This window comes from Protomyctophum parallelum (genome assembly GCF_964188405.1).
Source record: "Protomyctophum parallelum genome assembly, chromosome: 2".
NCBI lineage: Eukaryota > Metazoa > Chordata > Actinopteri > Myctophiformes > Myctophidae > Protomyctophum > Protomyctophum parallelum.
Genome location: NC_139699.1, coordinates 42,909,056 through 42,934,388, shown reverse-complemented (window position 1 = coordinate 42,934,388; position 25,333 = coordinate 42,909,056).

The window sequence follows — 25,333 nt, the reverse complement described above, 5'->3', positions numbered from 1 at the left end:
ACCTCATTTCAACTGCCGAATCACAGGTTTGAACCAGGAACCTTCAGAACTACAGTCTAACGCTCTCCCAACTGAGCTATTACAGCTAGCAAGTAACACATCCAGTATTTATTTTTACATTGACTGTTACTTGTTACTTCTTAAACAAAAAAACTCATAAAGTTTTTCACCCAGTGAGATCAGCCTAAGAGTTGTAGGATTTTCTGTACCTCATTTCAACTGCCGAAAGCCTGGATTGAACCAGGGACCTTTAGATCTTCAGTCTAATGCTCTACCAAATGCGCTAATTTGGCTTGTAAGTGTCACATCCAGAATATATTTTTCAATTGATTGATAGTTCTTAAACAAATAAACTCATACAGTTTTCCCCCAGTGAGATCAGCCTGGGAGTCATATGGTTTTCTGTACCTCATTTGACCTGCTGAAAACCGGTTCCATTTGTACACTGTCAAAGTAACTAACTTAATACTATCAACATCTATCTATTCTATAGTCCCTCTACAACAGTGGTTCCCAAACCTTTTCTTGTCAAGGACCCCCACATTTACACTTTATTAACCTGTGGAACCGGAACCGGAACCTGAACCTGAACCTGAACCTAACCCTAACCCTAACCCTAACCCTAACCCTAACCCTAACCCTAACCCTAACCCCATAAGAGAAGATTGTTATAGATCTAGCAGTGATCTAGAATGATCAATTATATTAATAATACGTCAAAAACTGTGAAAATGAAGAAAATGAAGTTGAATAATCACTATAAATCTAAAACAGGTCAGAGTATTTCATCCAGTTATAAACAAGGAAGTGGTCCGGGTCTGCGACCATTTGATTGGAGGAGACAATGTAAGGAGCTCTAGGATTGGCTGAAGGCAGACCGATCTGATTGGCCAAGGAATCTGTCAATCAGAATGATTGGCACGTCAAAAACCAGCAACTTCCTACTGAGTGTGTTGGGTTTGAACTAGCACAATTCTACAAGGTACTCTACAGATAACTTGTGATTTATCCGCTGGGCCACTGAGGCACAAAAAACATGGTGAATTTCTGGGCTGCTTTAAAGTTGTCCTTCTGGAAATCAGTGTGCAAAGCAAAGTGTCACAGTTATGACTAATGTGGGATTTGAACCCTGGACCTGTGGCTCCCAAGGACAGCCTCTCATCACACTGAGCTAACTGCTGGATACTACTACACAGCTTTTTTGTGCTATTTGATGTAAGTGTGGAAAGCAAAGTGCTTTTTTGTTTGTTTGCTTGTAAGTGACAAATCCAGAATGTATTTTTCAATGTATTGTTAGTTCTTAAACATAAACTCATACAGTTCATCCCACAGTGAGATCAGCTTGAGGGTCATACGGTTGTCTGTAACTCATTTCAACTGCCGAATCTCAGGTTTGAACCAGGAACCTTCAGATCTACAGCCTAAGGCTCTCCCAGCTGAGCTATTATGGCTTGAAAGTAACACATCCAGTATTTATTTTTACATTGACTGTTACTTGTTACTTCTTAAACAAAAAAACTCATAAAGTTTTTCACCCAGTGAGATCAGCATAAGAGTCATAGGATTTTCTGTACCTCATTTCAACTGCCGAAAGCCTGGATTGAACCAGGGACCTTTAGATCTTCAGTCTAATGCTCTACCAACTGCGCTAATTTGGCTTGTAAGTGTCTCATCCAGAATATATTTTTCAATTGATTGTTAGTTCTTAAACAAATAAACTCATACAGTTTTCCCCCAGTGAGATCAGCCTGGGAGTCATACGGTTTTCTGTACCTCATTTGACCTGCTGAAAACCGGTTCCATTTGTACACTGTCAAAGTAACTAACTTAATACTATCAACATCTATCTATTCTATAGTCCCTCTACAACAGTGGTTCCCAAACCTTTTCTTGTCAAGGACCCCCACATTTACACTTTATTAACCTGTGGAACCTGAACCTGAACCTAACCCTAACCCTAACCCTAACCCTAACCCTAACCCTAACCCCATAAGAGAAGATTGTTACAGATCTAGCAGTGATCTAGAATGATCAATTATATTAATAAAACATAAAAAACTGTGAAAATGAAGAAAATGAAGTTGAAGAATCACTATAAATCTAAAACAGGTCAGAGTATTTCATCCAGTTATAAACAAGAAAGTGGTCCGGGTCTGCGACCATTTGATTGGAGGAGACAATGTAAGGAGCTCTAGGATTGGCTGAAGGCAGACCGATCTGATTGGCCAAGGAATCTGTCAATCAGAATGATTGGCACGTCAAAAACCAGCAACTTCCTACTGAGTGTGTTGGGTTTGAACTAGCACAATTCTACAAGGTACTCTACAGATAACTTGTGATTTATCCGCTGGGCCACTGAGGCACAAAAAACATGGTGAATTTCTGGGCTGCTTTAAAGTTGTCCTTCTGGAAATCAGTGTGCAAAGCAAAGTGTCACAGTTATGACTAATGTGGGATTTGAACCCTGGACCTGTGGCTCCCAAGGACAGCCTCTCATCACACTGAGCTAACTGCTGGATACTACTACAAAGCTTTTTCGTGCTATTTGATGTAAGTGTGGAAAGCAAAGTGCTTTTTTGTTTGTTTGCTTGTAAGTGACAAATCCAGAATGTATTTTTCAATGTATTGTTAGTTCTTAAACATAAACTCATACAGTTCATCCCACAGTGAGATCAGCTTGAGGGTCATACGGTTGTCTGTAACTCATTTCAACTGCCGAATCTCAGGTTTGAACCAGGAACCTTCAGATCTACAGCCTAAGGCTCTCCCAGCTGAGCTATTACGGCTTGAAAGTAACACATCCAGTATTTATTTTTACATTGACTGTTACTTGTTACTTCTTAAACAAAAAAACTCATAAAGTTTTTCACCCAGTGAGATCAGCATAAGAGTCATAGGATTCTCTGTACCTCATTTCAACTGCCGAAAGCCTGGATTGAACCAGGGACCTTTAGATCTTCCGTCTAATGCTCTACCAACTGCGCTAATTCGGCTTGTAAGTGTCACATCCAGAATACATATTTTTCAATTGATTGTTAGTTCTTAAACAAATAAACTCATACAGTTTTCCCCCAGTGAGATCAGCCTGGGAGTCATACGGTTTTCTGTACCTCATTTGACCTGCTGAAAACCGGTTCCATTTGTACACTGTCAAAGTCACTAACTAATATACTATCAACATCTATCTATTCTATAGAGTCTAGACCATCTACAACAGTGGTTCCCAAACCCTTTCTTGTCAAGGATCCCCAAATTTACACTTTATTAGCCCGTGGAACCTAACCCTAACCCTAACCCTAACCCTAGCCGGCTATAATCCATGGTCAAAAATGATGAAGTGATTTTGTCTTTTTAACAAATCCCCGTTTTTCCAGGCCATGGGCTACAGTCCATGGTCTCGGAGTGATTTTCGTCTTTTTTTCAAATCTACATGCTACAGTACCCTAACCCGGCTATAATCCATGGTCAAAAACGATGAAAAACGAGGTTTTGAATAAAAGACAAAATCACTTCCAGACCATGGGCTATAGTCCATGGTGTCGGAGTGATTTTCGTCATTCTTTTCAAATCCTCAAAAATGATGAAAAACGGCATGCTACAGTACCCTAACCCTAACCCTTGATCGTAGGAGTAATGTAGGACTCTACAGATCAAGTGCTATCCAGTCATAAAGTTTTATTACTACTACAGAAAACTGGAAACACTGCATCCTATCCGTAGGAATGAACAATTGACAGCAGGGGACAACAGAAACAGGACGGAAGACAATGAGGGCGGACACAAGTGTGGCCTACATGGGTCACATATAATTCGCCCAGCTGGTACCCACTTAAGGCCCAATCAGATCCCAGTTCAAACCCATATAGGCAAACACAGGTGGCGCACACATGGTTCTGAAATAAAATGGCCCATTTGGATACCACCTAAGACCCAGTTAGAAACCCGCGTAAGCCCATATGGGCTAACACGGGTGGGCCCTTTGTGAAAACTGGGTGCACGGCCCACTCGGAACCCATGCCCATAGCCCATGTCAAAACCCAAGTGGGGCCCAGATGGACGCGATGTGACGCATTTTGAGCTTGTAGATCTGCTATTTTCAAATGGCCGAAACGTATGGGCTGAAGTTAATGTATGTTTTGTAATAATAATACAAATCTGGTATAGTAACTAAAGTTGTCAAATTGTTGTAGTGGGGTAAAAATACAATATTTGTATATTTGTAAGTACAAATACCTCAAAATTGTACTTCCGTGCAGTACTTAAGTAAATGTAGGTGGCCTACTTTCCACCGCTGCAGGCGAACAGGAGATATCCGCACATACTATAAGACCTGTTGAGCCACACCTTGTGGCTGCTGGATCAATAGACAGCAGTGGTTCTCATTAAACATTTTCACGTGGAGAACCCTCAAACTGGCATGTGTTTTGGCCGTGCGGCGCGGACCCCCTGTTTGAATAGATTTTGTGCCAGGGACCCCCCATATTTGTCAGGATTTGTCAATGTTTTTTTTTTTTCTTAAACACTTCCAGTGCATGCGCCAGAATTCTTTAGACAGATTTTACTCTGAAAAGCCCCACCTTCCATTTCCCCTCCAAAACCGGGAGGTATAATGTTCCATTACCATATACGTCGCGCTGTCACATCTGATCTCTCTTTAGAAGCGTTAATATTCCAAACGAGATGCTTAGTTAAGTCAGAAATGAGGACAGAACATCGCCGTTCTGATAAAAACCATGGAGAGCGACGTAGATTTAGAGAGCCTGGACAGTTTTGTCTGGCCGTAAACAAGGCGGCTGCCTGCATGCGCGAAATATGACGTTGAGCACTGCACAAGGCGTTGCCTGGCAACGGCCGTGTCAAAGAATGGATTACAGCGATCCGGTTTTATATCATTACTAAAGACGCTAAGATGTCCCCACATGTCCTGGGCCCTCTACGGGTGTAATTATGAAGACGTGTGGAGACGTCTTGAGCACTTAAGCTGTTAAATAATAGTAGATCAGCTATATTACCGAATAGCGTGTGAATATGTCTATTATTAAAGAAATAATCAAATAAATATCAAATAATATAGAGAAACGGTTGGATGGCACTTACACCCGCCTTCTAATGAAAGTGCTGGGGATGGCAATGAAGGACCGGGAAGTCTGGTGTGATATTGTGAAACCCACGATCTCAACCACGGTCGAAAAGTTATGATGATGATGTCTATTATGTGAATATTACTTTTTCTCCAAAAAATAGTTAATAGATCCTATCTGAATCTTTTTTTATTTTATTTTATTTTTTACATTTTTGAAAAATGTCAGCTATAATGACATTGACACGGCCAAAAGAATATAGACGTCAGGTTGAAAGTGAGTGGGGCGTCTTGGCACAAAAACAGTTTGAAAACCACTGGCACTGCTCTATTGTGCTCTATAGGGTGTTGCTTGAATGTGTGAGCTGATATCAAAGTCAGCCCAGTACCACCGACCGACTGCACAGCTTGTTGACACACACTATCATACAAGTCAAACCAAGGACATCTATTCACTCCCCCTGCACGTTCAAAGCACAGTCGCCAGGTTCAGTGTCAGATCCTTTACGTCTTTATTCTGAGTCACATCGCTCACTTAATTCTCTCATCGTTCGTCTGACACTCCTTCATTCGCCTGTGCCAAAGAAAAGGTGAGTCTTTTTTTTCCCTTTTTACTGCAACGTTCTTTTGAGGCGGCCATGTTTAATAACACTGTCATCATAAATTTGACTCAGGGAGGGTATAGTAGTCCCATCTGGGTAGCAGTGCAGAGATGGTTACCACATGCACTTGGGAACATTGACCTTGTTGTCGGGAATCATCCGGTAACACGTCCCCGTAACAATGCGCTAGACCCCGGGGAGATGGATTGCTGAGGTGGAGCGCCACACCTACCATCAGCTCCCAGTACTTATACCGCACGACTTGCTGCACCCAAGCCGTTGCTACTCATACGCCGATCGAACCCGTGACCTTGTGGTCCAAATGTGAGAGCCGTACTGACTGAGCTACCCGGACATATGCCAAACAATTATCATACAAATGAAACGAAACGAAAAACGATTATAGCAAACTAAACACATTTTAAAGCATCATTTTGGTGGAGCATTGGTTCCGGTCGTGCAGAGATTCTACTATGTATAAATCAGGCGCATAAAGGCTTCACTTATAGCCTTCTCGGGCACACGTGTCGCCAGGGTAGCGTCGCTATAGGGGAAAATAGCAGATCTACAAACGTGATGCGATGCAAAGTGATGCGACGAGTAACGACGGCGTGTCACAGGTTCAAGTCCCGATCTCGACGACCTTTGCCGCATGTCTTCCCCCCTCTCTCTCCCCCTTTCCTGTCATAATACTGTAAAGATCTATCAATAAAAGGCAAAAATAAATAATATATATAAAAAGTAGTAAAAAGACCCTAAAATTGTCTGACAAAGCAGCTAACAGCTAACCACCTCTCCCCTGGAAGTAATTGACAATAATATAAAGTCACAACACAACACATGTGGCAGTATTGTGTTGTTTAAAAAAATATATATACTAGAATTTCGCGGCCGCTCTGCGGCCGCTCATCCCAGAGTTACGTTGCCGCACTATGGGAAGAAGGGAGTTGTAGTAACGGATGGGTTATTAGTTATTATTATGTGTCCTTATTAGTGTAGTGTAGTGTAGTCAACACGTTATGGCTCATACACACTGCCCGGTATTTGGTCCGATTATGCTGTCGGGGAGCATTTTTGGCGCTGGCCGACAAAACCGCTGATCTGACGTTAAGCGGTGCCCAAAAGGTAGATCAGGATCTACCAGTATAGATCACAAAGGCTTTGCAGGTAAAAAAACGATTTTTGCATCTGCCGCTTGAGATGACCTGAGATGACTTGATTGATTGACATCAAAAAGGACCTGTCAGCTCAAACACACAATGCAATACTTGTTGTTGCGTACAATCATCAGTAGCAAAGTCAAATACCAAAAATAAAAACCCTACCATTTCCATTTTCCCCCCTCTATTTCCCATTCCATGTGCGTTTGTCTTATAGTTGCTCTGGCCTCTGTACTACTGCCACCTACCGTCCATTTATTGTATTACATAGTGGGTGAAAGAAACACACCCCTTAAGACTAAACCTCACCCATCAGAGGTGTGGCGTCCAGAGGTACCTTTGACATGACATTGTGTGTGTGTGTGTGTGTGTGTGTGTGTGTGTGTGTGTGTGTGTGTGTGTGTGTGTGTGTGTGTGTGTGTGTGTGTGTTTCGATGTGCAGGGCGTTGCTGAAAATGAGCACCTGTGCTCAGCTACTTCCCTGGGTAAATAAAGAATAAAAAAAATGAAAGGTACCTTTCAAAACCTATAGAAGTCAGCCTGGTACAGACGAACGGGACAGCACTGTATAGCCTATGAAAGGCTCCTCAATTACATTTTGTAACTATTTTCAGCAATGGGATGATAGTTTTATTTGGTGGGTATATGAGCTGGTCGTTTTGAAAGTAGCTCTGAAGTAAAAAAAAAAGTGTGGGCAACCCTGGTATAGATGATTATATATATATTCATTCTGTGGGTCCCTGTAGGCTACCCACATATTGGTAGCCTATATTAGCCCAATATTGGCGTTACGCATTTCACTTGAATAATGTTGTGTGCGCACGTGTGTTTAATGAAACTCAAGATTATAACGTCCTGTCTCGCTGCCGCCGTGTATAGCCTGCACGGCTATTCCTGTGTGTGTGTGTGTGTGTGTGTGCGTGTGTGCGTGGCGTGGCGAGAGAGAGAAAGATCGTGGCTTCCAGGCGTGCGTGTGCGTGTGTGTGTGTGCGCAATCAAAAGTACTGGCAGGCGAAATGGCGAATTTGAACGGTGTAATTGTAATAGTTGGGCACAAACCAACTACTGTCAAAGAACAATGTTGATGTAACTAAGAGATTCGCTGAGTGAGCGATATTTTTATATACAGAGATTTAGAAGGAATAAGCAAAATCGTGAGGCGAAAATTCCTCTCCTTCCTTGTTTTTTTCTCCTGCGGAGTCCGGACAGTGGACAGGACTGTCAGGGAGACTCGGAGATCAGAGCAGCACAGGCTGAGAGCTAGTAGCCAATTAAAAGACGGAGTAGTAGTTGCCAGGTTCGCGAATTCTAAGCGAGTCGTAGTGTGTGTTGAATGGCATTTGAATGGCATTTGTGGGCTTGTGAATGAATTTTCTCACATGTAATTTGTGCTCACTTGCATAGACCTGGCGAATTTAGCGTGGTGAAAGGGCAACAGTGTCCCGGGGGTGTGGGTGCTCGGGGCGATAATGTTTGTAGTAAACAAATGCATTGCCGCCGTGAGTGTGGACGGGAGGCATCTTTGGTGGCAGTGCAATGAGTATTTTTTGGCAGGTGGTGTCGAGTGTTGGCGATGGGCGCGATAGGAGGAGATAGCGTTGCAACACTGCAAAGGGTAACTGTGTGACGTCACTGCCCGTGTGAGTGTGTGTGAGTGTAGTGTGTAAGATGGTGTTGTGGGTGTTGCAATAGCGACGTAGCTGTTGTGGCTTTGGGTTTCTTGCCATGTGTTGGGTACAACTTCTCTAATGTTATAATAGATGGTATTTCTTCATTTCCTGAAAAACATTTTGGAGTTAGGTGGTTTCTTCCCGACAGCAGAGATATAACATCATCATCAATTATTTTAACCACTTGTCTTTAACCATAATTGATACAATAGCAGATATACAAGCATACATATCAATATGTAGGTCCGTGATATGAAAAGCTGTGCTCATTCCAAGCATTCAGTGGTGGAAAGTAACTAAGTATACCTTTACCTAAGAACTACGTAACTAAATTTACGTAACTAAATTTTTTAGGTATTTATACTTTACTTGAGTATTTCTAATTTCCAATTATTTTGCTTGTACTCCGCTACATCTTAGAGGCAAATATTGTACTTACACTACAATTATTTGAAAACATTAGAGGGAGGGTGAGCTCCAAAAGTGGTCTTTGGCATGCCACTCCACAAAAAGTGGACGGGTTTCTGAACTGCCCCACAGCCCTCCTATGAGACACAGACCGAGTAGAATTAACAAAATGTGTCATTTTATCATGAACATTAATAGTGAGGACCATTTAAAGGTTGAAATGTGGTGAAGCGGTCCTTTAAAAGTAAAACAATTGATGACTTTTTTTCCACCACTGCCGAGCATCTGCTGTGGACGGAATGAAGGGAAAGGGATGGACACCCTCTCAGTGGCCTCCAGCTCCTCGCTCGGTGCTGCTGCCACACAGGGTCCACTTGAAACCAACACCATTTGTCTTTTTTGCTCTAGCCCTGCTGTGTGCGTGCGTGTGCGTGCGTGTGCGTGCGCGAGTGCGTGTGCGTGTGTTGACCCCACCCCCCCACCCCACCGAGCCACCCGGCCTCGGGGTGATGGCTGCCGCTCCGCTCGCGCTGCTATATTACCCAGGGTACAGTAGTATATGCAGGGGGCGACAGACAGCATGAGGGAGAGATGTGAGGCGATAGTTCCCCCTCTTTTTTTTCTTCTTTTTTTTCCTTTTTTTTAACCAGCGGGGCTAAGAGAAGAGAAAGACCCCGATTGTCCGCGGCGGCGGGCCCTCTATACCCCCCCCAGCCACCCCCCACCCCCAGTGACAGCCTCGCATGCCTCTGGAAGGGAAAAGAAAAGGGAGAAAAGAGATTTAGAGAAAAGAGAGAGGGTAGCGAGGGAAGGCTTGCTTCGCTGTGCAGCTGCTCCTGTGGATGCCTTTGGATTACATCAGAGTATAGACTCAGAAGAAAGGAGAGAGAGAGAGAGAGAGAGAGAGAAGAGGGGGCGCCTGGAAGAAGGGTGTGAGGCACACTCCACAAATCAGACCCCTCCCCCCCCCCCACAGCTCTCTCTCTCTCTCTGCCCCTCTCTCACCCCACTCCCTGTTCCCCCCCACTCTCTCTCTCTCTCTCTCTCTCTCTCTCTCCCTCCCTCTCTCTCTCTCTCTCTCTCTCTCTCTCTCTCTCTCTCTCTCTCTCTTTATCTCTCAGAGGGTTGAGAGCTGCATGGAGCAGTCCTCTACAGAGCTGTCATTGTTGTCAGACTGAAGTGGGCACGCACGCACGCACGCACGCACGCACGCACGCACGCACGCACGCACGCACGCACGCACGCACGCACACACACACACACACACACACACACACACACACACACACACACACACACACACACACACACACACACTCACACACACACACACACACACACACACACACATGCATATGTACCCACGCAGACACACTCCCACGCAGACACACACACACACACACACACACACACACACACACACACACACACACACACACACACACACACACACACACACACACACACACACACACACACACACACACACACACACACACACACGCGCATTCCTTAGCACTGTGGCTGTCTCTGGTTCATCTATATGAAGGTGATGAATGGTACTCTCGTGTTCTGTCCCCTCCGCTGGCTGACAGAGGAGAATATATGAAAGACCAGATGGTTCATTTAGTGCCAAAGCCGTCCGGATTCAGCCTCCCGATCCGTGTAGAATCAGGCATGTCAGTTATAGTGTCACTGTCCATGAGGACCTGAGAGAGGACAAGTCAGTCCTATGGGAGGCCCTTCATATACACTACTATGTATCGGCTCTGTCGGGTGCGGAAACCTCATAATGTGACCTCGTGAATTGTTTTTATTCTCGTTTTATCACGTCCCGTGAAAGCAGGGGATCACAGCTTCAAATTGACATATTGGTTGTTCAGTTTGACCCACCACTTTTGGAGATATGGCTTATAGAGTGATGTCTTGCAGAGAAACAGCGAGTTGAGAAAACAGGCTCACTTCTATGTGGACTCTAACATTACACCTACAGTATGGCTACATGTTTAAGCATTTATTTCATATTTACATGTCTATTTCAGCTCTCATCATTTATTTCAGGAACAGTCTGTCTATATTAACTCATTTTGGATAAATAATAATAAATAAATAAAAAGTTTTTCTCCTCTACTGAACAGTTAGTCTTGCCGCCATGAGCCATGACTGTCTCTGTATCAAAACGAGTCACATGTCCAAAACGGAGTCATACAAGAGTGTCTCTCAAAAGTATCACCGATCTCACCGATCTACAAAGCTTGTTGATCGGCTATTTTAGCTATATTTTTTTAGAAACAATTGAAAGTGTATAAGCGGTTTGTCTATATACCAGTTTTATAAATATGTCCAGTGGTGGAAAAAGTACTCAAATGTTTTACTTAAGTAAAAGTATAAATACTGCAATGTAGACGTACTCCGTTACAAGTAGAAGTCCCGCATTCAAAATGTACTCAAGTAAGAGTATACAAAAGTATCGGACATTCGGCATCAAAATGTTTTTCAAGTGCTAAAAGTACGACCCCTGTGTATGCTGCCTTTGTTTTTGTTTTGATATTTAATATTTAAATGTTTTCTCCTTCATTCCCACAAACATCTGCATTACTTAATTGACAAGAAGTCTACAAAATTAGAGAATGTAAAATCATTATTTAGATTTTGTCTGTCTAACTGACTGACTGACTGTGTATGTGTGCGTGCGTGTGGGTGCGCGCGTGTATGTGTGTGTGCGTGTGTGTGTGCATGCACGTGTGCGTGTGCGTGCGTGTGTGTGTGATTGCTTGACAGGTGGCAGCCATGTTCTCCGGGTACCTTGTGGTGGTGCTGGTCGTGCTCATCCTGGGTAGGCGGGTCTTCTGGCACATGCTGTGTATGCTGATTGGTGAGAGGTGGTTCAAGACCGCCCCCATGACTGACAGGCGCGGAGGAGCAGCCAACCGGATGACTGATGGATGATGAACTGTTGACGAGGTCGTCGATGGTCACATGATGACCTCCTGTCTCCTATACGTATACCCACCACTTGAAAGCCACATTCCAAAACCCAAAATCTCGGCCACTCGGCTCACTCACACTCGGTCACTCCAGTAAGGTGGTGTCACGGTGAAATTGGTGACCTGCTGAAATATGTGACAATTGTGTAGACAATCAAATAATGGCATTGTGCCTGAATGAAAATGTGTCAGTTTGTTTATTAGCAGAGATGGTCACATATTTCCAGGTCACCAATTTCACCGTAACACCGCCATGCTGGAGTTATCGAGCGTGAGTGAGCGAGTGGCCGAGATTTTGGATATTTGGACTTTGGCTGAAGACTTGAGTGGGTTCCTTCCTAGAAAGTGTTCAGTGGTCTCTCCTGCAAAGCTCAGTGTGGACAAAACCAAAATATTTTGGCCAGAATATACCTCAACATTTATATTGGGACGATAAACATTGTGAAGATAATATCCTATTTATTTTTTAGCTCATACTAGATCGGATATTTGTTGTATTAAAATCCCAGACAATACAGTCAGATCAGTATAATATCCATATATATTCTCCAGCACTAATAATGAATTGCATTTTTATAGTGCTTTTCACACCGACTCATTGGAAGCAATGTAGGGTTCAATGTCTTGCCCAAGGACACTTCGATATGTGGCCAGGAGGAGCCGGGATTCAAACCGCCGACCCAGGGATCATTGGACGACCTGCTCTACCTCCTGAGCCACAGCCGCCCCGCTAAGTTTAGAGCTTAAAGAAAGTTTAAAGAGGTTGGCCAATTTTCTTTTACATCTTTGGTTCCACCAGCAATGAGTGTCAGATTATGGACTGAAACTATAAGCACGATACGGGTTAGACATGTCGAAAGGAGGTTAATTGTGTTTTGGTGCTTTCCCTGTTCAAAATGTCCTCTGGAAACAATGGCACATGGCCTTAAATAAACAATCAAATGTCTCTGTCATCTCATTACAGGGACAGCACTTTGACTATTTATAAAAACTCTCACCCTTGGAACTATAAACACTATTGTACTCATAGAAGACCCATAGTCATATTATGTTTTTTTTATCTTTTTTTTATTCTCCCAAGAACTAGACTAGGTTATAACGTCATTGTTGGGGGGTTTCCCTTGGTATATATAAAAGGGATTGTGTTTAATATTTAGATGTGACATGATTTCACTTGGGGGTATAAAAAGAAAAAAAAACCCAGAAGCTGTGACATCATTCAGGAATGTCTTTATGCGGTTATGGTGACGACGACAATGTTTTCAACAGAGATTATTTTGAACGCATCGGATTCAGCTGGACAGGATGGAGGGTGGCTGTGACACGGTGACATCACATGCTGGATTTAAACCCAGACTGTGTGATTATGTGTGACATGATGTGGGCTTAAGAAGGAAGCCTCAAAAATACCAATGTTTTTCATTGTTGTCAGAAACCGCATTTCTCCATTATTATATTAATGTTTAATGGCTGAGCACGAAAACAGCAAGGTTGTTTTTAACCACCTGTGCGCAACCTAACACACACACACACACACACACACACACACAAACACACACGCACATATTAACTGTATATATATGGTGATTTCGGGTGTACCAGTACAGTACAGTGACAGTACAGTACAGTACAGTACAGTACAGTAGAGGGTACAGTAGACTATAGAGGGACCCCCACACGGTAACTCTGTCATTTCTCAACCGTTTCGGACACGGGGCGGCTCGCCGGAATCGGGCCGGCACCCTGGGCGCGTTCATGTGGGTCTGGAGCTCCCACCCTACTGTTCACATACAGTAGGGCCATACTACAGTTTCACATACAGTAGGGTCACGGCACCAATGTAACGCTCGGGATTCGAACCCCAGGTCTATAGTTGGTTGTTTCGCCCTCACATGTTTACAGCAACAATAATGTAGGTAAATAATGACTGATGCTACAGAGTACAGTACCAGTACAGTACCAGTACAGTACCAGCCTACCATTGTGCTGTCTGTATATCGCCTGAGATGCTTTAGTTTACGTCTATGATCACCACCACCAGGCCGGGAGGCTGAGATTATAGTTTTCTGCCCCTATTTGGTGTGTGTGTGTGTGTGTGTGTGTGTGTGTGTGTGTGTGTGTGTGTGTGTGTGTGTGTGTGTGTGTGTGTGTGTGTGTGTCTGTTTGTATGTGTGTGTGTCTGTTTGTATGTGTGTGTGTGTGTGTGTGTGTGTGTGTGTGTGTGTGTGTGTGTGTGTGTGTGTGTGTGTGTGTGTGTGTGTGTGTGTGTGTGTGTGTGTGTGTGTGTGTGTGTGTGTGTATATTGCAGTATTGGTACTTTTACTTAAGCAAAACATGTGAGTACTTTTTCCACCACACTGGCTGCTTTAGGGTTTGGCCCATGACTCTTGAACCGTGTGTTGGACAGTCAACATTTTTCTTCCTGAATTTTTGGATCATTCATAACACAACTAAAGGAAATTTAATTGAGTTGAAATAAGACATAGGCTATAAGAAGTCAGGATATATAATATATACCAGGTATGTACAGGAGGTATAATTGTACTAATTGGGGAAGTTGCGTTTCAGAGCTGCGTCGTCGTTGCAGGGTCAAGGAATCTGCTCAACACAGCGATCAGGGCAGCCATTGTTCCGTCAAGTCATTGTTCTTTCTGTTCATTCTTTTATTTTATTTTTTTATGAGGAGGAAAAGTGAAGTTTGATTGTTCACATCCTGAGAGGCCCCGAGTCGGAAAGCGATGGTGAATCAACATACGAGCATATCGCTGTGCCTCGGGACAAAGGGCGAGTGACATTTTTACGACGGAGGTGGTGGTGAGAGCAAGGCTCCGTGTTCTCAATCGCCATTGACCGTGTGGATTCCTCATCTCGGCCCTGAATAGTCGGGTAGACCCACAGATCCAATAGCTCCAAGAAAATGGGTTGAACCTGACATGACGTGCTATACTTTGTGTTTTTTTTTCTCTATTACTTTGGTCATTAAAATCCATTGAATGAGAGGCCTGCTCATGCTGGAAATATCGCGGAAAAGAATTAGGTCTGTTAATGATATGATGTCCATAATGTAAGCCTTTATTTTTGGTGTGATGTGCATTTAGGTTTTATGTTTCTTAACCCTTGGACTGCCACCCCAATAGCAGCTTTTCAGTGCCTTCTGCCAGGTCAATTCATATTTTTAATTCATCATTTGAATGCCAATAGAAAAATCTGTGATATACAGTCCTGATGGTGGACTGGATGGTGGAGAAATACACAAAAAGTCAAAAAACTTTTGCAAATTATTTTTATATAGTCTGCTATTTAAAAAATATTTTTTATACCTTTGAACACATTATGGAACAAGTACTTTTACTTTTGGTACTTTAAGTAAATTTTTATGCCAATACTTTTGTACTTGTACTAGTACTTTTCTACTAGTACTTGAACTATATAGTAGTACATTTTGAATTCTAGACTTGTAACTGGAGTATTTCTTTTTACACTGCAGTATTGCTACTTTTACTTGAGTAAAAAATGTGAGTAGGCTACTTTTTCCAACACTAATGAGGAGGACGACGATGATGATAACGATGATGATGATGATGATGAAGATGATGGGTCCACGCCCACGTCCTCACTGCTTCTTCCGGTCGGCTAGTTTTATGGCAACTCATCGGCTTATATACGACCTCTCAAAGTCAAGGGTCCCGAACCCTTATACGACCTCTCAAAGTCAAGGGTCCCGAACCCTCCTCATGCTCATCACAGGAAGAAGGCTCATCTCTTTGAACACACACACACACACACACACACAGCTAGAATCTTCTCTTCCTTTCCAGCTCCTTCTCCTTCCATTGCACGTGTGTGTGTGAGAGTATTTAGGCCCCATGCAGTGGCTCTCAAAACGTTTTAACGTCAAGGACCCCCAAATTGATATGTATTTACCCACGATCCCCGCCCTTGTGCCAGCCAGGGCCCCACAGGACTTGTGTTCAAAATGTCTCAATACTAGTTCAGAAAGCCAACCCTAAACAGATCTTTTCCCTATGTCAGAAGGAGCATGTATTGCTCTTAAGACACACATTTCTCTCTTTGGCCTAAACCTGAAAATGTTTGTGAAGCCCTTTTCTCAGGGGAGCACCTGGAGATGTTGCTATTGGTACGCAATGATGGACTATACGTCACATTAGCCAGCATGACAGATGAACTACTCACCTAATACCACCAAGGTTCCATGTTTAACACACTTCCAAAGTGTGTACATTGTTGAAGTCGCAGATGCATGGTTTTCATATCGTAAATATTAATATTACTTAGGCCTACTTACTTAAAATATTAAAATATTGTGTTTAACTAGGTTTTACTAGGTTAGACTATAGCTTTGAACGCCATCCCTAATGATTAATTACAACTTCTCACGGCAGCTTGGTTACAACCGAAACAGACTTCCTCTTCCTCTTCAAAATAGGAGCCACTTGTAATGAGTATAGTCACCACTAGTCTTTTTAAACAAAAAAAGATACCTGCATGCACTGTGCTCAGAGTAGAACATTTTTCTAGTTCCAAATGAAATAGTTTAAACTAAGGGCCACCTCACCCTCAACCTCATTGTCAACCTTTCTTCATATAATTGGTTCTTATAAGTTGGCACCATTTCTGTCTATTTGCTCTGTTTTGTTGCGTTCACACGGGCAGATGAAACGATGATACAAGAACAATGGCTTCTATTTCAGTATGCTGAACGGTCTATAGGAGGAGAAAGGCATGTAGTTTCATGTATATAATTATTTACCTTATAGTTAGTTTGGATGACGGGTGTAGACCAGTGGTTCCCAAAGTGGGGTACGGGAACCCCCCGGGGTGCTTGAGTAGGGTGACCAGATCCAAACTGTTCATTTGAGGGACAGAAGTATCACTTGTGTGGGGCGGGGGGACGGGAGGGTGTTAGAAACGTATTACTTAAAGGCCTTGATGTCATATTCCACCATATGCCTAATATTGCCATCGTTTGCCTATCATTTTGTTCTTTGGGTGTTATAGGCCGACTTGGTACTGTAGCCTATAGACTAGACTCTAGTCTATAGGCTCTAGTCACTAGAGGATATTTCTCATTATTTTAACAGGCTTAAAAACACATCTTGCAGGGAAAGAGAGAACCTCTAGACGGGTGCTACACCAGATTGTTACATGTAGTGCTCAACATCAGCAAGAGTATACACATGTTGTTACCAACGAGAATCTGTATGCATATATGGAATGTATATTCAGGGTGAGCGACAAAATAGCAGCCAGGAGAATGAGACTCGCAGGAAACCAAGAGCTCCTGCAGCCAGCAGACTGGTGCTGTGGGAACCAACACATGGGCACCGGTCACGAGGACGTCCCATACTAACATATGTGGATGTACTCAAGGAAGACGCAGGAGCGCAAAGCACCAACGAGCTGGCCGGATGTATGGAGAACCGGGATGACTGGAGGCGACGATGGAGGGCTCGTCTGAGGACGACCTAGAGAGAGAGTAACCAATGGTCTGTAACTCTGAGAGTGTACACAAATGGAACCAAATGGACCCAAACGGGTCCATTGGTTCTATTTGTAGTTAAATTAACTTTGATTTTACAATATACATAAGGGGTCCCAGAGATAGAAATGCCATCAAATGGGGGTCCGTAGCCTAATGCAGGTCAAACGGGGGGTCCTTGAAATTAAACGGGTTGAGAATCACTGCTAGAACTGTCATAATCTTCTCTTATGGGGGTCCCTGGTATATATATCTTTTCAAATGGGGGTCTAATTGACGCCTATTTGGCGCCTACACACACACACACACACACACACACACACACACATGCACGCGGACTGCAACACAGGAGCATGCATGCTCACATGCAGAGAGAGTAGAGCAATCAACATACCGCACTTTACATCTGCAGGAAGAATGTTTTTATTTTATTTTGTTTTGTCACGCAGAGACAAATGGGAGTTTTAGTGTTTAAGCAACAGGTATAGGATGAGGAGACGCTTCAGGAATGTGGTGGACAGATGTCAACATAAAGACCCTCAACCCAGGAGGAGGAGAATGGGTGGGGGGAGGGGGTGGTGGTGGCAGGGATGAGAGAGAGAGAGAGAGAGAGAGAGAGAGAGAGAGAGAGAGAGAGAGAGAGAGGTGGGGAGGTGACCCCGTCTCTTTGAAAGTGAGTTTCCTTCCCTGCAGCTTGAGATTAACAGCCACTTCAATGCTAATAGCTGCTACAAATGGTACAGATAAGACCCTGGGGGGGAGAGAGAGAGAGAGAGACAGACAGACAGACAGACAGACAGACAGACAGACAGACAGACAGACAGACAGACAGACAGACAGACAGACAGACAGACAGACAGACAGACAGACAGACAGACAGACAGAAAATGCACATTTCTTATTTGATAGTTTCACAAGTTAGTATTGCTCAAAGTGTTATATGTAACACATCTCTGTTTCCACCATTTTATTCCTATTTATATTCAATATTAATTTTTGAATTGAATTGAATTGAATTGAATTGAATTGAATTGAATTGAATTGAATTGAATTGAATTGAATTGAATTGAATTGAATTGAATTGAATTGAATTAAATTGAATTGGATTGGATTGAATTGAATTGGATCGAATTGAATTGAATTGAATTGAATTGAATTGGATTGAATTTAATTGAATTTAATTGAATTTAATTGAATTTAATTGAATTTAATTTAATTTAATTGAATTTAATTGAGAGTTGGTGATGTTAGAGGATAAGGTAAAGTGAATTAAGCATTCTTATTAATTGAATTGAGTTAAATTTAATTCCACTCCCCACGTTTGTCTCTGTCCAGCCGCTTGCTTTAAAGATATGGTGGTCTTTTATCAGAGAAACATTTGAATGGAAAGTCAACAGATCATCTACTGAGTCAGTTTGACTCATAGTTTGACACGCACGCACGCACGCATGCACGCACGCACGCACGCACGCACGCACGCACGTACGTACCTACATACGCATGCACGCACGCACGCACGCACGCACGCACGCACGCACGCACACACACACACACACACACACACTGGGATGGGTCCTTGATGTCTTTGTCACATCTCTGGTCTTAAAAGCACTGTTAAGATTCCACGAATGCCTCAGACTTCCTGTCAGAGAGTTTTTCTCTCTCTATCTGTGTGTGTGTGCGCGTGCGTGTGTGCGTGCGTGCGTGTGTGCGTGCGTGCATGCGTGTCTTTTGTCAATGAAACAGGTTGGGTCATCCTGGATGCCAGACCCTTTAGGGGGGCTCCATAACACTAATGGTGGCTAATGGGACCACCTCCACTGTAAGGACGTCACACACACACACACACACACACACACACACGCGCACACACACACGTGCGTGCGCACATTTACTATAAACCGTGTGCGAGTATGACAGTAAAACAGGTCTCCCAAGTGGAAGAGGTCTCTGCCTATATTATAGTGCGTTCAGAGCCTGAAGACAAACGTCTGCTAGCTCCATGCAGCTCCTCTGCTCTTTTATGGGGGAACGGGAAGCTGGGGAAAAAGGGCTCTTGTCTGAGGAATGTAATTCTTATTGACCCGCCTGCTGCTTTGAGGGCCACAGTTCATTCACTGCGTGGCAGGGCCACACTGTTTGGTCAATCAGCAGTCTGCATGTTGCACACTGTGACGTGCATGGGTCAGAGCCTGTTGTGATGTCTCGCCGGGCAGTGGTTCTCAAACCTTTTCATGTCAAGGAAGGACCCCCAATTGTAGTATAATGCAATATGATATAACCTTGTTACCTTTATATTTTACCTTATTTTATTGTGTCTGTTTTGGTCCTGTATTTCAGTCTTTTTTATTTACTTATTTTTCTTAATGTATTGTATGCTTATGTGTAGTCTAGTGGTGTATATGTATGTTGGTGTGTGTTGAAAAATCAATAGAAACAATTTAATAATAAATAAATAAAAATTAAAAAAGGAAGGACCCCCAAAATGATTCTCATTATAGCCTGCGGACCCGCGCCATTTGAAAATGTATGCCGATTAAGGATCTCCCCATATGGTTCTCAAACATGTTGATCATGGAGCCATGTGTATTCGGTGTGATTTTGAGCCAGAGCTGGGGACCCGACAAGAATAGATTTGTTATTAAATTGTTTTCAAAATGATTGCATGTTTTTCAAGATTATATACAAAAACTATTTTTCGATAGCCAAAAAAAGCACAAAATAGGGCTGAAAGTAGTTCTGAGACTTATTATCACATTCTAATGGGGACCCCCTGGACCCCCCCAAGGACCCCTATAAGGATTCCCCACTTTGAAAACCACAGGAGCAAATTAAGGGCCAACTGCATGCTTCACTGCCATAAAGCAGCATTCTGAGCACAGGCTTGGTGTTGATGGTCAGTAGGCCTTTCTATGGGGTTGTCTCTGACCCTCCCTATCCTATAGGAGAGGTGTTGATGGTCAGTAGGCCTTTCTATGGGGTTGTCTCTGACCCTCCCTCCTATAGGAGAGGTGTTGATGGTCAGTAGGCCTTTCTCTGACCCTCCCTCCTATAGGAGAGGTGTTGATGGTCAGTAGGCCTTTCTCTGACCCTCCCTCCTATAGGAGAGGTGTTGATGGTCAGTGGGCCTTTCTATGGGGTTGTCTCTGACCCTCCCTCCTATAGGAGAGGTGTTGATGGTCAGTAGGCCTTTCTATGACCCTCCCTCCTATAGGAGAGGTGTTGATGGTCAGTGGGCCTTTCTATGACCCTCCCTCCTATAGGAGAGGTGTTGATGGTCAGTGGGCCTTTCTATGACCCTCCCTATAGGAGAGGTGTTGATGGTCAGTAGGCCTTTCTATGGCCCTCCCTCCTATAGGAGAGGTGTTGATGGTCAGTAGGCCTTTCTATGGCCCTCCCTCCTATAGGAGAGGTGTTGATGGTCAGTAGGCCTTTCTCTGACCCTCCCTCCTATAGGAGAGGTGTTTCTATGTGGTCGTCTATGACCCCATCTCTGCTATAGGAGAGTCATTGTTTTCGCTGCCTTGCCGATCCTTGTGTTTATAGCTCGCCATCCACGGAGAGGTTGCTGGAGATATGCTGTATATAGATACAGCTGAGTGGTTTTGTGATGTTGTGTGTGGAAGAAGTTCGACCTCAGTAAACTATAAACAAAATAGAAGGATATATATATCGTCAATACTCGATGTACATTTAAGAGCACTGTAAATAGAGCAGATCTTGAATGCTAGACATTTAATAGAGCATGCGCATTTATAGCCTATATAGGTCAGAACTATACCTTCACTTGTGATGTCATTACTGTGCAATTCTATTGTGCTATACCTGCCTACAGCCATTCTGTTAAGAACTCTTCCATATAATGATAGTGTTGCTGTCAAGCAGAAACCTGCTATCTCCACACTTGAACTTGTTGTGTTAACCCATTTTGACCTGGGAACGATTCTACAAATGTCTTCTAAATCATGACAGTTTTCTGAAAAACCCCATGTTTCTGTGGTTCTCAAACTATTTCATCAAGGACCGCCAGAATTATTATGTATTTGGCCGCCGAACCCCATCTGAAAATATGTAGTTCCACGGACACTCCAGACGCAAAGTTTTTAGTTAAAAACGTTCGCTCTGGCCCAGGCCGTAGCGTAACGGTCTGGGCACCGGACTGGTAATCCAGTCGCAGTGTGCCGCGGGTTCGACTCCCGGACCCGACACGGCCTTTACTGCATGTCATCCCCCCATCTCTCTCCCGTTTCCTGTCAGCCTACTGTCTGTCCCTTCAAAAAAAAATCAATAAAAGGCGTAAGCCGCAAAAAAATATCTTAAAAAAAAAAAAAAAAACGTTCGCTCTGAAATATTCAAAGATTTCTGCCACATTTTCACGGTTTTTCAAAAATATTTTTCAATAGCTAAAGCATAACATAATGCTCAAACACCAAAAGGGGTTCCGACCCAAAATGGATTAAATGAACGCCCTACTTGATCACACTACACTGACTACAGCGTCACACAAAAGCATACAATAGCAGATCAAGGCCACATTTTGAGCCACAGCTACTTGAGTTGTTTTTTAATTTGAATCCTGAAAAGTAACAGTTTTGGACATGCTGTATGTAGTACTGTATGAGACAATAATAGTCTCATATTATGATCATGAAGAAAGAAAACAAACAACAACATATCTTGTTGAGGGCCTATATTCAGCTATTAAAGTGTAGATTTTCGTCTTACACAAACATTAAATTCCCATTGACAATGCATGGATAATTTATGTATGTATCTGAGCAAATCTACATGATATGTCATGATGATGATGATAAGAGTACCCCTCACTTCACACAGGTGTGATTCTTTTAAATGTATAGATATGGTATTGTGCAGCAATGTATACAATACTATAGCAATGTACTACTCACGAGTTGTGTGGATTTAGGCTGAAACTTTGCCCAAATATGTAGATGACTGATGACATACACACAATTACATAGATGGCTACTAGCTATAGGCTATGATGTCATGAGATACACATGGAAGCCATGCCAATGTACCTACCGTCTTGTTTATTTATAAATAAAAGGCAAGTGATTCAATATAGGCTAGACACATGCGCACACACACACACACGCTCACACATGCACACACACACACACACACACACACACACACACACACACACACACACACACACACACACACACACACAGAGATGGGCAGTATTTGAAATACATGTATTTGAAATACGTATTTGAAATACTTTTTTGTATTTTGTAATTTGTATTTCGCTGAGATGGAAGAAATGAGATGTATTTTGTATTTAAATACATTTTTTGACCCAGTATTTGTATTTTGTATCAAAATACATTTTCAATATATTTTGCCCATCAGAGATGGGCAGTATTTGAAATACATGTATTTGAAATACGTATTTGAAATACTTTTTTGTATTTTGTAATTTGTATTTCGATGGGGATGGAAGATGTATTTTGTATTTTGTATTTAGATAAATTCTTTGACCCAGTATTTGTATTTTGTATCAAAATACATTTTCAATGTATTTTGCCCATCTCTGCGACACACACACACACACACACACACACACACACACACACACACACACACACACACACACACACACACACACACACACACACACACACACACACACACACACACACACACACACACACACACACACACACTGTGCCCTCATTGCTGTGAGGGGTTCCATGGTGGGCTGTATAGTGACAGGCCTATAGATCCTGTCACTGCTGCTATTAAAGGCACATCTGTTTGCATCCTGCACTATACCATCGGTATTAGCATTTAGCAACCCTGGATACGAGGCTTTAGCTCTCCTTCCTTCCACACTCATTATCCTTCCATAAAGCCCAACAGCACGCCGCCCATCTGGCACTATACATAGCTTCACCCACAGGTGAACACAGTATACAATACAGTACTCCTGTTAGCTTAGCTCAGTCAGCTAGCTGTGGTGAGTTGCAAGAATAGTTTAGTTAACCAACTTAATCCCTGGCTATACTGTATATAGTTCATTGTACAATGAATAGCAAAAAAAAACCATACACTGTGGGCCTTGTAGATTTGTTATTTATTTATTTTGTCAATTTCTTAGAAACATTACTGGGAATGTGTGTGAATGTGTGAATGTGTGTGTGTGTGTGTGTGTGTGTGTGTGTGTGTGTGTGTGTGCGCTTATAATAAGCAGACAAACAACAAAGCATGTCATACATCAAAAAGTAGTTATCATGAATCGTGTCTCAACCATAGAGAGTATAACTCCCAGACAGTCGAGATGCAAGATGCAGCTAAAAGCAGGAGTCACGTCCTGGTTTTTATCGGTGCATCCAATAGCACCGCCCATGTGCTACAAGTCGCAGCCGCACGTGAGCTTCATTTTCTGCATCCACCAGCTGTTTAAAAACCAGGAAGTGACTCCTGCTCTTAGCTGCATCTTGCATCTTCGTGACGCGACTGTCTGGGAGTACCTGGACTGGTCTCAACCGGATGCATTCCAGATAATGCTGTTAAAGAGTGCGACATTCCGCTCCCTATATAGTTGAACAGAAACTATAATGTCTACAATGACATGCCCAGAATAGGTGGAAAGTGGTTCGCCTAGCTGAACCACTTTCTATAGTCAAACTTACAATAGTTTAGTTTAGTTTAGTTTACATAAGTTAAGTATATAGCCTAGTTTAGCTTAGTTTAGTTAGCCACAGTTTAGAATAGTTGCACTAAAAGAATGAAGAAATGAATGAATGAATGAATGAATGAATGAATGAATGGATGGATGGATGGATGGATGATTGAATGAATGGATGAATTAATTAATGAATGAATGGATATTCTGTTAACAGAATTCCATGCTTTCTTTCCCCTGCAAATCAACCTGTCAAACACGCTTTAATCCACTTCTTCAAACATGTATATGCAAGTGTTTATGTGATCATGGTGTTGTCAAATTAAAGTCCACAGACGACCCTTAACCCGGACCTTTAGTACAAGTTGGAGTTGCAACGTATAGGTCTCGCACCCCAAAGAGCTTTGTTTGACCTCCTCTTTCTTTTACTTTTTACTTTTCCTTGTGAGTTATTCCGCGGTCCTTAGCGCGACAACTTTTTCAGATGTTTGCATTTAATGAATGCGTAATTATGGCATATTGTGTCTGCAAGCCGTGCCAGTACACGCCTGTCCTCCTGCATTAGGCTGACTGCATTGTGGGGAAGGCACAGCAGCGCATTGTGTGTGCGTGTGTCTGTGTGTGTGTGTGTGTGTGTGTGTGTGTGTGTGTGTGTGTGTCTATTCGTGCATTTGTGTATGCGAGTGTCCTCATGCATATTTGCGTGTGAGTCTATTTGTATGTGAGTCTATGTGCATGTGCATGTACAGTGTATGTGTATTATGTATTTGTTTGTAAGTATACGTATGTACACATCTACAGTATATGTAGACTAAGTATGTATGTGTGTGTGTGTGTGTGTGTGTGTGTATACATGTATGTATGTATGTATGTATTTGGTTAAAATGGGTAGGGTTTAAAAAAAGGCAAGAATTTGCTCTGGTGCACTGGCCTAAAAGTGGGTCCTTAAAAACTGCTAAAACTTCTGAAATGTATGTATGTAGGTATGTATGTGTGTATGTATTTTAAAAGGGGGGGCTTTTTGGTAAAAATCCCTGCCCGCAATACCTTCATATATTTAAAATAAGTCCAAAATAGGGTTACCAGTGAAGGGCCAACTGCCTATTCACTGGGGACTATGCAAGGCAGAGGCGTCCACCCCCCTGAGTCCAAGTTTAAGCTAGAACGCGTGTATACATGTATGTATGTATGTATGTATTTGGTTGGAATGGGTAGGGTTTAAAAAAAGGCAAGAATTTGCTCTGGTGCACTGGCCTAAAAGTGGGTCCTTA